Below are 14,418 nucleotides of genomic sequence, written 5' to 3' on the forward strand. Positions count from 1 at the left end.
ATCATTGAGATGTTTCTACAACTGGATAAATTGAATTGATTTGACATGATTTGGACAGGCACACACCTGTCTATATAAGGTCCCACAGTTGACAGTGCATGTCAGAGCAAAAACCAAGCCATGAGGTCGAAGGAATTGTCCGTAGAGCTCTGAGACAGGATTGTGTCAAGGCACAGATCTGGGGAAGAGTACCAAAACATTTCTGCAGCATTGGAGGTCCCCAAGAACACAGTGGCATCCATCATTCTTAAATGGAAGAAGTTTGGAACCACCAAGACTCTTCCAAGAGCTGTCCGCCTGGACAAACTGAGCAATTGGGGGAGAAGGGCCTTGGTCAGGGAGGTGACCAAGAACCCAATGGTCACTCTGACAGAGCTCCAGAGTTCCTCTGTGGAGATGAGAGAAGTTTCCAGAAGGACAACCATCTCTGCAACACTCCACCAATCAGGCCTTTATGGTAGAGTGGCCAGACGGAAGTCACTCCTCAGTAAAAGGCACATGACAGCCTGCTTGTAGTTTGCCAAAAGGCACCTAAAAGGACTCTCGGACCATGAAAAACAAGATTCTCTTGTCTGATGAAACCAAGATGGAACTCTTTGGCCTGAATGCCAAGCTTCACATCTGGAGGAACCTGGCACTATCCATATGGTGAAGCATGGTGGTTGCAGCATCATGCTGTGGGGATGTTTTTCAGCGGCAAGGACTGGGAGACTAGTCAGGATCGAAGGAAAGATGAACGGAGCAAAGTACATAGAGATCCTTGATGAAAACCTGCTCAAGACCTCAGACTGGGGAGAAGGTTCACCTTCCAACAGGACAACGACCCTAAGCATACAGCCAAGACAACGCAGGAGTGGCTTCAGGACAAGTCTCTGAAAGTCCTTGAGTGGCCCAGCCAGAGCACGGACTTGAACCCGATCAAACATCTCTGGAGAGACCTGAAAATAGCTCTGCAGCGAAGCTCCCCATCCAACCTGACAGAGCTTGAGAGGATCTGCAGAGATGAATGGGAGACACTCCCCAAATACAGGTGTGCCAAGCTTGTAGCGTCATACCCAAGAAGACTTGAGGTTGTAATCGCTGCCAAAGGTGCTTCAACAATGTACTGAGTAAAGGGTCTGAATACTTATGTAAATGTGAAAATTCAGTTTTTTTTTAAAATACATTTGCAAAAAAATTATGAATCTGTTTTTGCTTTGTCATTATGGGGTATTGTGTGTAGAATGATGAGGATTTAATCCATTCTAGAATAAGGCTGTAACGTAACAACATTTGGAAAAAGTCAAGGGGTCTGAATACCTTCCGAATGCACTGTAGCTTAGTAGTGCCGTCTCCCAATTGTCTAGACCAGTGAATAATAAGGTAGAGGCGTGAATTATCCCGCAAAAGACTGACCTTCATATCAGGCAAGTAAATTACACTAACAGTTAAAATGAGAGTTTATCAGAGACATACACTACCATTCAAAAGTTTGGGGTCACTTACAAATTTCCTGGCTTTTGAAAGAAAAACAATTTTTTTGTCCATTAAAAAAACATCAAATTGATCAGAAATACAGTGCAGACAATGTTAATGTTGTAAATGTCTACTGTAGCTGGAAACGGCAGATTTTTTATGGAATATCTACATAGGCGTACAGAGCCCATTATCAGCAACCATCACTCCTTCACTCCTGTGTTCCAATGGCATGTTGTGTTAGCTAATCCAAGTTTCTAATTTTAAAAGGCTAATTGATCATTAGAAAACCCTTTTGGAATTATGTTAGCACAGCTGAAAACTGTTGTTCTGATTAAAGAAGCAATAAAACTGGCCTTCTTCAGACTAGTTGAGTATCTGGAGCATCAGCATTTGTGGGTTAAATTACAGGCTCAAAATGGCCAGAAACAAAGAACTTTCTTCTGAAACTCGTCAGTCTATTCTTGTTCTGAGAAATGAAGGCTCCATGTGAGCCTTGTTCAGCTCCATGCGAGAAATTGCCAAGAAACTGAAAATCTCATACAAAGCTGTGTACTACTCCCTTCACAGAACTGGGCAAACTGGCTCTAAACAGAAGGGAGGCCCCGGTGCACAACTGAGCAAGAGGACAAGTGCATTAGAGTGTCTAGTTTGAGAAACAGACGCCTCACAAGTCCTCAACTGGCAGCTCCATTATTATACCTTTATTTCAACAAGGAACACAGACTGAGACCAAGGTATCTTTTACAGCTGGGCCCTGCTGTCACGCCCTGACCTTAGAGATCCTTTTTATGTCTCTATTTTGGTTGGTCAGGGCATGCGTTGGGGTGGGCATTCTATGTTTTTGTTCTATGTTTTCTAATTCTATGTGTTTGGCCGGGTGTGGTTCTCAATCAGAGGCAGCTGTCTATCGTTGTCTCTGATTGAGAACCATACTTAGGTAGCCTTTTTTCCACCTGTGTTTTGTGGGTAGTTGTTTTCTGTTTTGTGTGAGTACCTGACAGAACTGTTGCATTTTGTTCCACTTTTGTTTTTGTTTCAGTGTTCAGGTTATAATAAACCTCATGAACACGTACCACGCTGCGCTTTGGTCTAATCCTTCTTCCTCAGACGAACATCGTTACACCTGCGTATACATGTTTACACATACAGTTTAGGTACAATGATTAAGAAACTACACAAGACAAACAAAACGATCACAGATAACACAAAAAATACAGCAGTAGATTGTTACATGTACACATAGGTTATTCCCCTAACAGCACAAGAACTTGCATTACCCGAAGCAGTTACAAGCAATACAAAAATAAAAATCCTCCAATAAATGTTTAAAATGGGCAAGGGGGACAAGAGTCTCAAATTTAAGTTTAGTCTGCAGGCTATTCCATAGGCAAGGAGCTTAACAGGAAAAGGCAGCCATACCCAACTCTGTGGAAATCGCACGGGCCTCAAGTGTAATCCATGCTTGAGACCTGGTTTTAGGAATTCTAATTCTAATGTTGATGAGTGATGATAAATAAGAAGGTAGTTTATTCAGAAGTGCTTTTACATTGAATAGTACCCGCAAAACACCAGTCTCAACGTCAACAGTGAAGAGGCGACTCCGGGATGCTGGCCTTCTAGGCAGTTCCTCTGTCCAGTGTCTGTGTTCTTTTGCCCATCTTAATCTTTTCTTTTTATTTGCCAGTCTGAGATATGGCTTTTTCTTTGCAACTCTGCTTAGAAGGCCAGAATTGCAGAGTCGCCTCTTCACTGTTGACATTGAGACTGGTGTTTTGTGGGGTATTGTGTGTAGATGGGTGAGAAAACAAGTTAATTTAATCAATTTTGAATTCAGGCCCTAACACAACAAAATGTGGAATAAGTCAATGGGTATGAATACTTTCTGAAGGCACTGTATGTACAGCACACATATCTAGGAATAAAGGATAAATAATTCAACCGTAAACAGTAGCAGCAGCTTATGTGATGAGTCGAAACCAACAGGGCAAAAATGGTCAATGCAGATAGTCCGGGTAGCTATCTGGTTAACTATTTAACTAATTATTTTTAAGTCTGATGGCTTGATGATCAGTCTTGTTTCGGGTCCTGTTGGTTCCAGACCTGCATCGGTACCGCTTGCCATGCGGTAGCAGAGAGAACAGTCTATGATTGGGTGGCTGGAGTCTTTGACAATTTTTAGGCCCTTCCTCTGACACCGCCTGGTATAGAGGTCCTGGATGGCAGGTAACTCGGCCCCAGTGATGTACTGGGCCATATGCACTACCCTCTGTAGTGCCTTGTGATGAGATACCAAGCAGTTACCATACCAAGCAGTGATGCACCCAGTCAAGATGCTCTCAATGGTGCAGCTGTAGAACTTTGAGTATCTGAAGGCCCATGCCAAATCTTTTCAGACTCCTGAAGGGGAAGAGGCGTTGTCGTGCCCACTTCATGACGGTCTTGGTGTGTGTGGACCATGATAGATCCTTAGTGATGTGGGCACATCACTACAGCCCTTTCGATGTGAATAGGGGCATTTTTTGGCCCTTTGTTTCCTGTAGTTCATGATCAGCTCCTTTGTCTTGTTGACTTTGAGGGAGAGGTTGTTATCCTGGCACCATACTGCCAGGTCTCTGACCTCCTCCCTATAGGCTGTCTCATCGTCATCGGTGATCAGGCCTACCACCATTTTGTCGTCAGCAAACTTAATGGTGTTGGAGTCGACATCCCACGCCCTAATTTTTTCTGGTTCATATACAGTCATTGAACTTGGCAGACCAGACCCAGCTGCTATTTCTTTGGTGCCTAATGGAGAGCCACAGCAGATCGGAACTGTGACCATTTTGTCCAACGTTAAACAGACTGAGTAAGGCATCTTAATTTATCCACCTTTGATGCGGCCCTATGTCTGATGGAGTTTCAGTCTTTTCTGCTGAGGTGATGGCACTAGTGTGGGCATTGGGGTGTGTGGAAGAAGTGGGGCGTAAAAGGGTTATTTTGGATTCAGACTCTGCCACTGCCCTGGTCGGGCTGAGATAAGGGAGGTGTAGAACACAGACTTGTTATTTGAGCTGTTGATGGTGCTTTATAGGGTGGGGAAGAAAGGGTGTTTTTTTGTGGGTTCCAGCTCATGTGGGGGTAGGGAGAAATGAGGCAGTGGATAAAGTAGCTAAGGAAGCTCTGAAGAGGGAAGAGGGAGGAGGTAGATGTGGTGGTCCCGTTAGGGGGGATGGAATGCAGAAGTATTATAGCGGAGGGGACGACCCAGAAGTGTCAGCGTGAGTAGGAGATAGAGGAGAGGGGGTGGCAATTTTTCAATATTCAGAAGTCAATAGGCACCTGGGGAGTGAAAGGAGAGATGGGGTTCTGTTGACAAGGATGAGATTGATTCATTGTGGATTGGGAAGTGGGTAACTTTTAGTCTGGAAAGACCTAGATGGGAAGTGTGGGGAGGTGGAGACTGGGAAATGTTGTATTGCAGGCAATATGGGGAGATAGGAGGATATTTTTATGTGAGCTGGCTGAGTTGGGGGTAACCACCTTTTCACTTGTAACCACAACAAATGACCGGCAGACTGAGATAGGAAGTTGTTGACATTTCTCTAGTCTATTCCACTGGCCAGCATCTTCCAGTGTTAGGCTAGTAGATACAAAATGTTAATATATAATATTAAGGCACAGCAAAAGACTGAGCTGATCAGAAAAGCTTTCAAGGACCTATGTTTATTTTGTTCTCCTGCCTAACCAACTGTGCTATTGTGTGTGTTTTTTTCGCATTGTTTGTAACTTATTTTGTACATAATGTTTAATGCAGGCAAACTTAAATCCATTTTACCTCATTTCTACCAGCATGTTACATGTGCAACCAGAGGAAAGAAAACTCTAGACCACCTTTACTCCACACACAGAGACGCAAACAAAGCCCTCCCTTGCCCTCCAATCTGACCATAATTCCATCCTCCTGATTCCCGCTTACAAGCAAAAACTAAAGCAGGAAGCACCAGTGACTCGCTCAATATGGAAGCGCTCAGATGACACGGATGATACGCTACAGGACTGTTTTGATACCACAGACTGGAATATGTTCCGGGATTCATCCAATGGAATTGAGGAGTATACCACCTCAGTCACCGGCTTCATCAATAAGTGCATCGACGACGTCATCCCCACAATGACTGTACGTACATATCCCAACCAGAGCCATTGATTACAGGCAACATCCGCACTGAGCGGAAGGCTAGAGCTGCCGCTTTCAAGGAGCGGGACACTAATCCTTACGCTTATAAGAAATCCTGCCTTGCCCTCAGACGAACCATCAAACAGGCAAATCATCAATACAGGACTAAGATTGAATCATACTAAACCGTCTCTGACGTGGCAAGGCTTGCAAACTATTACGGACTACAAAGGGAAACACAGCAGCGAGCTGCCCAGTGATGCAAGCCTACCAGGGCGAGCTAAATGCCTTTTATGCTTGCTTCGAGGCACGCAACACTGAAGCATGCATGAGAACACCAACTGTTCCCGATGACTGTGTGATCACGCTCTCTGTAGCCAATGTGAGCAAGACCTTCAAACAGGTCAACATTCACAAGGCCACGGGGCCAAAAGGATTACCAGGATGTGTACTCAAAGCATGCACGGACCAACTGGCAAGTGTCTTCACTGATATTTTCAACCTCACCCTGACAGAGTCTGTAAAACCTATATGTTTCAAGCATACAGTACCACCATAGTCCCTGTGCCCAAGATAGCGAAGGTAACCTGCCTAAATGACTGCGGCCTCGTAGCACTCACGTCGCTAGCCATGAAGTGCTTTGAAAGGCTGGTCTTGGCTCAAATCAACACCATCGCAGCGCAGCGCTAGCTGCGCCACCAGAGTCTCTGGGTTCGCGCCCAGGCAGCCGGCCGCGACCGGGAGGTCCGTGGGGCGACGCACAATTGGCCTAGCGTCGTCCGGGTTAGGGAGGGTTTGGCCGGTAGGGATATCCTTGTCTCATCGCGCTCCAGCGACTCCTGTGGCGGGCCGGGCGCAGTGCGCGCTAACCGAGGGGGCCAGGTGCACGGTGTTTCCTCCGACACATTGGTGCGGCTGGCTTCCGGGTTGGAGGCGCGCTGTGTTAAGAAGCAGTGCGGCTTGGTTGGGTTGTGCTTCGGAGGACGCATGGCTTTCGACCTTCGTCTCTCCCGAGCCCATACGGGAGTTGTAGCGATGAGACAAGATAGTAATTACTAGCGATTGGATACCACGAAAATTGGGGAGAAAAGGGGGTAAAAATTTAAAAAACAAAAAAATAAGAAGGCGAGATCGGTACAGGTGCATCAAAACCGAGAGACTGAAAAACAGCTTCTATCTCAAGGACATCAGTCTGCTAAACAGCAATCACTAACTCAGAGCGGCTGCTGCCTACATTGAGACCCAATCACTAGCCACTTTAATAAATGGATCACTAGTCACTTTATATAATGCACACTAAATAATGCCACTTTAATAATGTTTACATATCTTACATTACTCATATCACATGTATATACTATATTTTAGACCATCTATTGCACCTTGCCTATGCCGCTCGGCCATCACTCATTCATATACTTACATGTACATATTCTAATTCACCCCTTTAGAGTTGTGCATATTAGGTAGTTGTTGGGGAATTGTTAGATTACTTGTTAGATATTACTGCACTGTCGGAACTAGAAACACAAGCATTTCGCTACACTTGCATTAACATCTGCTAACCATGTGAATGTGACATGGTATGGCAACTGCTTTGCATCCGACCGTAAGGCGCTACAGAGGGTAGTGTGTACGGCCCAGTAAATCACTGTGACCAAGCTTACTGCCAACAAGGACCTACAGTTGAAGTCGGAAGTTACATACACTTAGGTTGGAGTAGTTAAAACTCGTTTTTCAACCACTCCACAAATTTCTTGTTAACAAACTATAGTTTTGTCAAGTCGGTTAGGACATCTACCTTGTGCATGACACAAGTAATATTTCCAACAATTGTTTACTGACATATTATTTCACATAATTCACTGTATCACAATTCCAGTGGGTCAGAAGTTTACATACAGTAATTTGACTGTGCCTTTAAACAGCTTGGAAAATTCCAGAAAATTATGTCATGGCTTTAGAAGCTTCTGATCGGCTAATTGACATAATTTGAGTCAATTGGAGGTGTACCTGTGGATGTATTTCAAGGCCTACCTTCAAACTCAGTGCCACTTTGCTTGACATCATGGGAAAATCAAAAGAAATCAGCCAAGACCTCAGAAAAAAATTGTAGACCTCCACAAGTCTGGTTCATCCTTGGGAGTAATTTCCAAACGCCTGAAGGTACCACGTTCATCTGTACAAACAATAGTACGCAAGTATAAACACCATGGGACCACGCAGCTGTCATACCGCTCAGGAAGGAGACGCGTTCTGTCTCCTAGAGATGAACATACTTTGGTGCGAAAAGTACAAATCAATCCCAGAACAACAGCAAAGGACCGTGTGAAGATGCTGGAGGAAACTGGTACAAAAGTATCGATATCCACAGTAAAACAAGTCCTATATCGACATGACCTGAAAGGCCGCTCAGCAAGGAAGAAGCCACTGCTCCAAAACCGCCATCAAGAAGCCAGACTACGGTTTGCAACTGCACATGGGGACAAAGATCGTACTTTTTGGAGACATGTCCTCTGGTCTGATGAAACAAAATAGAACTGTTTGGCCATAATGACCATCGTTATGTTTGGAGGAAAAAGGGGGATGCTTGCAAGCCGAAGAACACCATCCAAACCGTGAAGCACGGGGGTAGCAGCATCATGTTGTGGGGGTGCTTTGCTGAAGGAGGGACTGGTGCACTTCACAAAACAGATGGCATCATGAGGGCGGAAATTATGTGGATATATGGAAGCAATATCTCAAGACATCAGTCAGGAAGTTAAAGCTTGGTCGGAAATGGGTCTTCCAAGTGGACAATGACCCCAAGCCTACTTCCAAAGTTGTGGAAAAATGGCTTAAGGACAACAAAGTCAAGGTATTGGAGTGGCCATCAGAAAGCCCTGACCTCAATCCAATACAAAATGTGTGGGCAGAACTGAAAAAGTGTGTGCGAGCAACGAGGCCTACAACCTGACTCAGTTACACCAACTGTCAGGAGGAATGGGCCAAAATTCACCCAACCTATTTTAGGAAGCTTGTGGAAGGCTACCTGAAACGTTTGACCTTAGTTAAACAATTTAAAGGCAATGCTACCAAATACTAGTCGAGTGTACGTAAACTTCTGACCCACTGGGAATGTGATGAAAGAAATAAAAGCTGAAAGAAATCATTCTCTCTACTATTATTCTGACATTTCACATTCTTAAAATAAAGTGGTGATCCTAACTGACCTAAGACAGGGAATTTTTACTAGGATTAAATGTCAGAAAAACTGAGTTTAAATGTATTTGGCTTAGGTGTATGTAAACTTCCGACTTCAACTGTATATACTAGGAAGGCCCAAAAGATTGTCAAAGACTCCAGTCACCCTATTCATAGACTGTTCTCTCTGCCGCACAGCAAGTCTAGGTCCAAAAGGCTCCTCTTAGAGCACGGATCCCGCTAGCGGGATCAAAATCGACAACATCCGGTGAAGCTGGAGCGCGCCAAATTCAAATGACAAAATCGTAATATTAAACATTCATGAAAATACAAGTGTCTTTCATCGTTTAAAAGCTTAACTTCTTGTTAATCCAAAAGCTGTTTCAGATTTTAAAAAGGCTTTACGGCGAAAGCATACCATGCAATTATCTTTGGACAGCGCCCCACACCAAAATACTTTTCCAAACCAGCACAGGCGTCACAAAATCCCAAATAGCGATAAAATAAATCACTTACCTTTGAAGATCTTCCTCTGTTTGCAATCCCAAGGGTCCCAGCTACACAACAAATAGTCGTTTTGTTCGATAAAGTCTTTCTTTATAATCCAAAATGTCAGTTTAGTTGGCACGCTTGATTCAGTAATCCACTCTTTCAACATGCATACAAACAAATCCAAAAAGTTACCAGTAAAGTTCGTCCAAACAAGTCAAACGATGTTTCTAATTAATCCTCAGGTACTCTAATATCTAAATAAACAATAAAATTTTAGACGAACAATAGTATTTTCAATAGGGAAGATAAATAACGAAGAGCGCCCACCTCATTCACGCGCAATAAGACTACATTTCTAATGAGAGACACCTTGGAAAAACTACAACTACTTAATAATTTTTCAAAAAACAAGCCTGAAACCCTTTCTTAAGACTGTTGATATCTAGTGGAAGCCATAGGAACTGCAATCTGGGAGCTATTTATTTGTATATCCCATAGACAAGCATTGAAATGGACTGTGACCTCAAAAAATCATTTTCCGGATGGATTTTCCTTGGGTTTTCGCCTGCGATATCAGTTCTGTTATACTCACAGACATTATTGTAACAATTCTAGAAACTTCAGAGTGTTTTTTATCCAATGTTGCCAACTATATGCATATCCTAGCTTCTGGGCCTGAGTAACAGGCAGTTAACTTTGGGCAAGTCATTCAGCCGAACTTCCGAACACTGCTCCCTAGCCCTAAGAGGTTTTAACGGCTTCTACTCCCAAGCCAGTTAATCATATAGCCACCCAGACTATTTGTTTGTTTTTACACTGCTGCTACTCACTGTTTATTATCTATGCATAGTCACTTTACCCCTACCTACATGTACAAATTACCTCGACTAACCAGTACCCCCGCACATTGACTCGGTACTGGTACCCCCTTTATATAGCCTCGTTATTTTTATTTTATTGGGTTAATTTTCAAGCACTGCATCGCAGTTTGGTAGGCCCGGGATTACCTTGTCCCATTGCGCCCTAGTGACTCCTGTGGCGGGCTGGGCGCATGCACAATGACACGGTCGCCAGTCGTATGATGCTTCCTCCGACACGTTGGTGCGGCTGGCTTCCAGGTTAAGTGAACAGTGTTATTTATAAAAAATAAATAATTTAAAATATCACATTTACATAAATATTCAGACCCTTTACTGAGTACTTTGTTGAAGCACCTTTGGCAATGATTACAGACTCGATCCTTCTTGGTTGTGACTCCACAAGCTTGGCATACCTGTATTTGGAGAGTTTCTCCCATTCATCTCTGCAGATCCTCTCAAGCTCTGTCAGGTTGAATTGGGAGTGTTGCTGCAGAGCTATATCCAGGTCTCTCCAGAGATGTTTGATCGGGTTCAAGTACAGGCTCTGGCTGGGCCACTCAAGGATATTCAGAGACTTGTCCCGAAGCCGCTCCTGCAATGTCTTGACTGTGTGCTTACGGTAATTGTCCTGTTGGAAGGTGGACCTTCGTCTGAGGTCCTGAGAGCTCTGGAGCAGGTTTTCATCAAGGATCTCTCTGTACTTTGCTCTGTTCATCTTTCCTTCAATCCTGACTAGTCTCCCAGTTCCTGCCACTGAAAAATATCCTCACAGCATGATGCTGCCACCACCATGCTTCACCGTATTGATGGTGCCTGCCAGGTTTCCTCCAGACTTGACGATTGGCATTCAGGCCAAAGAGTTCAATCTTGGTTTCATCAGACCAGAGAATCTTGTTTCTCATAATCTAAGAGTCCTTCAGGTGCCTTTTGGCAAACTCCCAGCGGGTTGTCATGTGCCTTTTACTGAGGAGTGGCTTCCGTCTAGCCACTCTACCATAAAGGTCTGATTGGTAGAGTGCTGCAGAGATTAGGGGTTAATTAGAACAGTGTTTAAAACCAAATGGCAAGAGTTTTGGCACAGGGAGAGAAAGGGAAGACACCTGTATAAGATCCAGGAAGAGGTGGGGGCAGGATGTCCTCAGGCCAAGAGAGAAGGGAGGAAAGTGTAATCACAAGGCTAAGACTGGGACACACAAGGCTCAATAGTACATTGAAATTGGTCGGAAAACATCCGACTGGGAGGAGAAGATGGAGACAGTGGAACCTGTTCTAGTTCAGTGCCATAAATATGCGAGGAAAGTGAGCGATTGTTATTATATTTGAGGAGTAATGCGGTTGAAGAGTCAGGATTAAGTGAACTGTTGGGTAAATCTTCAGGGGATGTGGTATTTACTTATGTATTTTGTTTCCCTTTGGAGATGAGAATTTTGGGTAGGATTTAGACCTTCACTGTCTCTGGTCCACTCTCCAGTCCAGTTGATGGCGGTAAGGCACCTTAAAGTTGTTTGCCAAATGCTATTGAACAGGAATATGTGATGGTGGAGGTGTGGTTGAGAGGAGGGGTGCTAGTGGTAATGAACTACTATAATGTCAGATATTGAACCTGGAGGTGCTGGAGAGGGTGGAGGGCCAGGATAGAATTAAGGTAATGTGGTGTGGGGATTTTAATGCATACAACACGCTTTAGAGAGGGGGGGTGAAGTCTGCCTTGAACCTCGACAGTAGGGAGTGATCATTACCCCATAGTATGCACAGTAGGCCGGAGGGAGGAGGAGGTGCCAGTGGATGGAGTAGGCAGTGGGATTCGTTTCAGGAGCTGAGTGAGCAGGTGATGGCTCGGGTGGATATGAGAGGGGATGTGGATAGTATGAATAACTGGGTGAGAACTGTGTTAATGGAGGCAGCTACTGAGGCTGTACCTAAGAGTTCAGGGAGGAGGAGGAGGAGGAGGAAAAGAGTCCCATGGTAGACGGAGGAGTGTGGGGATATTGTGAGGAGTAGGAACAGGGCATTTAGAGTACTGAAAAGGACACATAACTTCCAACATCTGATTCAATATAAGCAAGCTCTGGTGAGGAGAACTATCCGTCAAGGAAAGAGGTCATGTTGGCGTCGGTCCTGTGACGCCATTGGAAGGACGACACCTGTGGGAGAAGTGTGGGGGATGATTAAAAGGATGAGTGGGGTCAGAAGAGAGTGGGATTATCCACTGTTGATGAGTGGGAAGGATGTGGCAGTAACAGATGAGGAGAAGGCAGAGATGATGGCCTAAGCGTTTGTCCAAGTGAATAGCTCTGTGGCAGAGGGGGAGAGAGAGAACGAGAGATTAGAATCCTGGAGTGCTGGATAGGAAGGAGAATGTAAATGAGGCCTTGAATGCACCATTTACCATGACAGAGGTGAAAAGGGCAATAGGTAAGGCAGGGTTAACTTCACCTGGGAAAGATGAGGTGTACTATGTTATGTTGGCCCATCTTAGTGATGAGACACACTACAGGTGGAGATGGGGGATATGCCATTGCAGATTAGAAGACAGCAGCTGGCAATTAATTATTGGGTCAACCTACAGGGACATGGGGTGTCTCATCCTGCGAAAGGGATTTTAGAGGCATGCTGGGTACATAAGCGAAGACAGAACATAGGTTTTGGGTGGGTGGGTAATGCCTAAGCGAAGGAGATGGGACTGTATGGAAGGGAGTTTAGTCCAACGGGAGCTATTCCTGTAAATTCAACATGGCTAGTATTTGATCTAGAAGTGTTGGAGAGACTACAGAAAGATAGGGAGGGTGTTGATCCATCTGATTTGTTTAAGAGACGTCTGGATACTGTGTATCAGGATTAAGTGGCCATTTATACAAATGGTTCAAAAGATCCAAGGACAGGATGTACTGGGTCAGCATTTGTAGTGCAGGCATGTGGGGTGGTAGTCAGGAAACGTATTACAGATCATCTGGCTGTATATACGGCGGAGCTGATGGCCATACTGTTGGCCTTTTATTTTATTTTATTTCACCTTTATTTATCTAGGCAAGTCAGTTAAGAACAAATTATTATTTACAATGACGGCCTACCAAAAGGCAAAAGACCTCCTGCGGGGACGGGGGCTGGGATAAAAAATAAAATATAAAATTTAGGACAAAACACACATCACGACAAGAGAGACACCACAACACTACATAAATAGAAACCTAAGACAACAACATACCATGGCAGCAACACATGAAAACACAGCATGGTAGCAACACAACATGACAACAACATGGTAGAAACACAACATGGCAGCAGCACAACATGGAAGCAGCACAAAACATGGTACAAACATTATTGGGCACAGACAACAGCACAAAGCGTAAGAAGGTAGAGACAATACAATACAATACATCACATGAAGCAGCCACCGTTTTCAGTAAGTGTCCATGTTTAAGTCTTTGAATGAAGAGATGGAGAGACAACGGTCCAGTTTGAGTGTTTATTGCAGCTCGTTCCAGTCGCTAGCTGTAGCGAACTTAAAAGAGAAGCGACCCAGGGATGTGTGTGCTTTGGGGACCTTTGACAGAATGTGACTAGCAGAACGAGTGTTGTATGTGGAGGATGAGGGCTGCAGTAGGTATCTCAGATAGGGAGGAGTGAGGCCTTGCAGTGGATGGAGGAAGTCAAGCCAGACAGAGTAGTTATTTTCTCTGATTCATGTGCAGTGTTGCTGAGTCTCCAGTCCTTTAGCTCACGTAGCAGACAAGACCTGCTTTATGAGGTGCAACAAACCCAGCCCATGTGGGGGTGGAGGGGAACGAGGCAGTTGATGTACTGGCTAAACAAATAAAATAACATTTAATTTGTCACATGTGCTGAATACAACAGGTGTAGACCTTACAGTGAAATTCTTACTTACAAGCCCTTAACCAAAAATGCAGTTTCAAGAAAATCCCTAAAAAAGTAAGAGATAAGAATAACAAATAATAAAAGAGCAGCAGTAAATAACAATAGCGGCAGGGGGTACCGGTACAGAGTCAATGTGTCAATGTGCACCTCAACCGGTGTCGATGTAATTGAGGTAATTATGTACATGTAGGTAGAGTTATTATAGTGGCTATGCATAGATAAAAACAGAGTAACAGCAGCGTAGGGGGGGGGGGGGGGGGGGGGGGGGGCAATGCAAATAGTCTGGGTAGCCATTTGATTAGCTGTTCAGGAGTGTTATGGCTTGGGGGTAGAAGTTGCTTAGAAGCCTCTTGGACCTAGACTTGGCGCTCCGGTACCGCTTGCCGTGCG

Source organism: Salvelinus namaycush, chromosome 3 (genome assembly GCF_016432855.1).
Source record: "Salvelinus namaycush isolate Seneca chromosome 3, SaNama_1.0, whole genome shotgun sequence".
Lineage (NCBI taxonomy): Eukaryota > Metazoa > Chordata > Actinopteri > Salmoniformes > Salmonidae > Salvelinus > Salvelinus namaycush.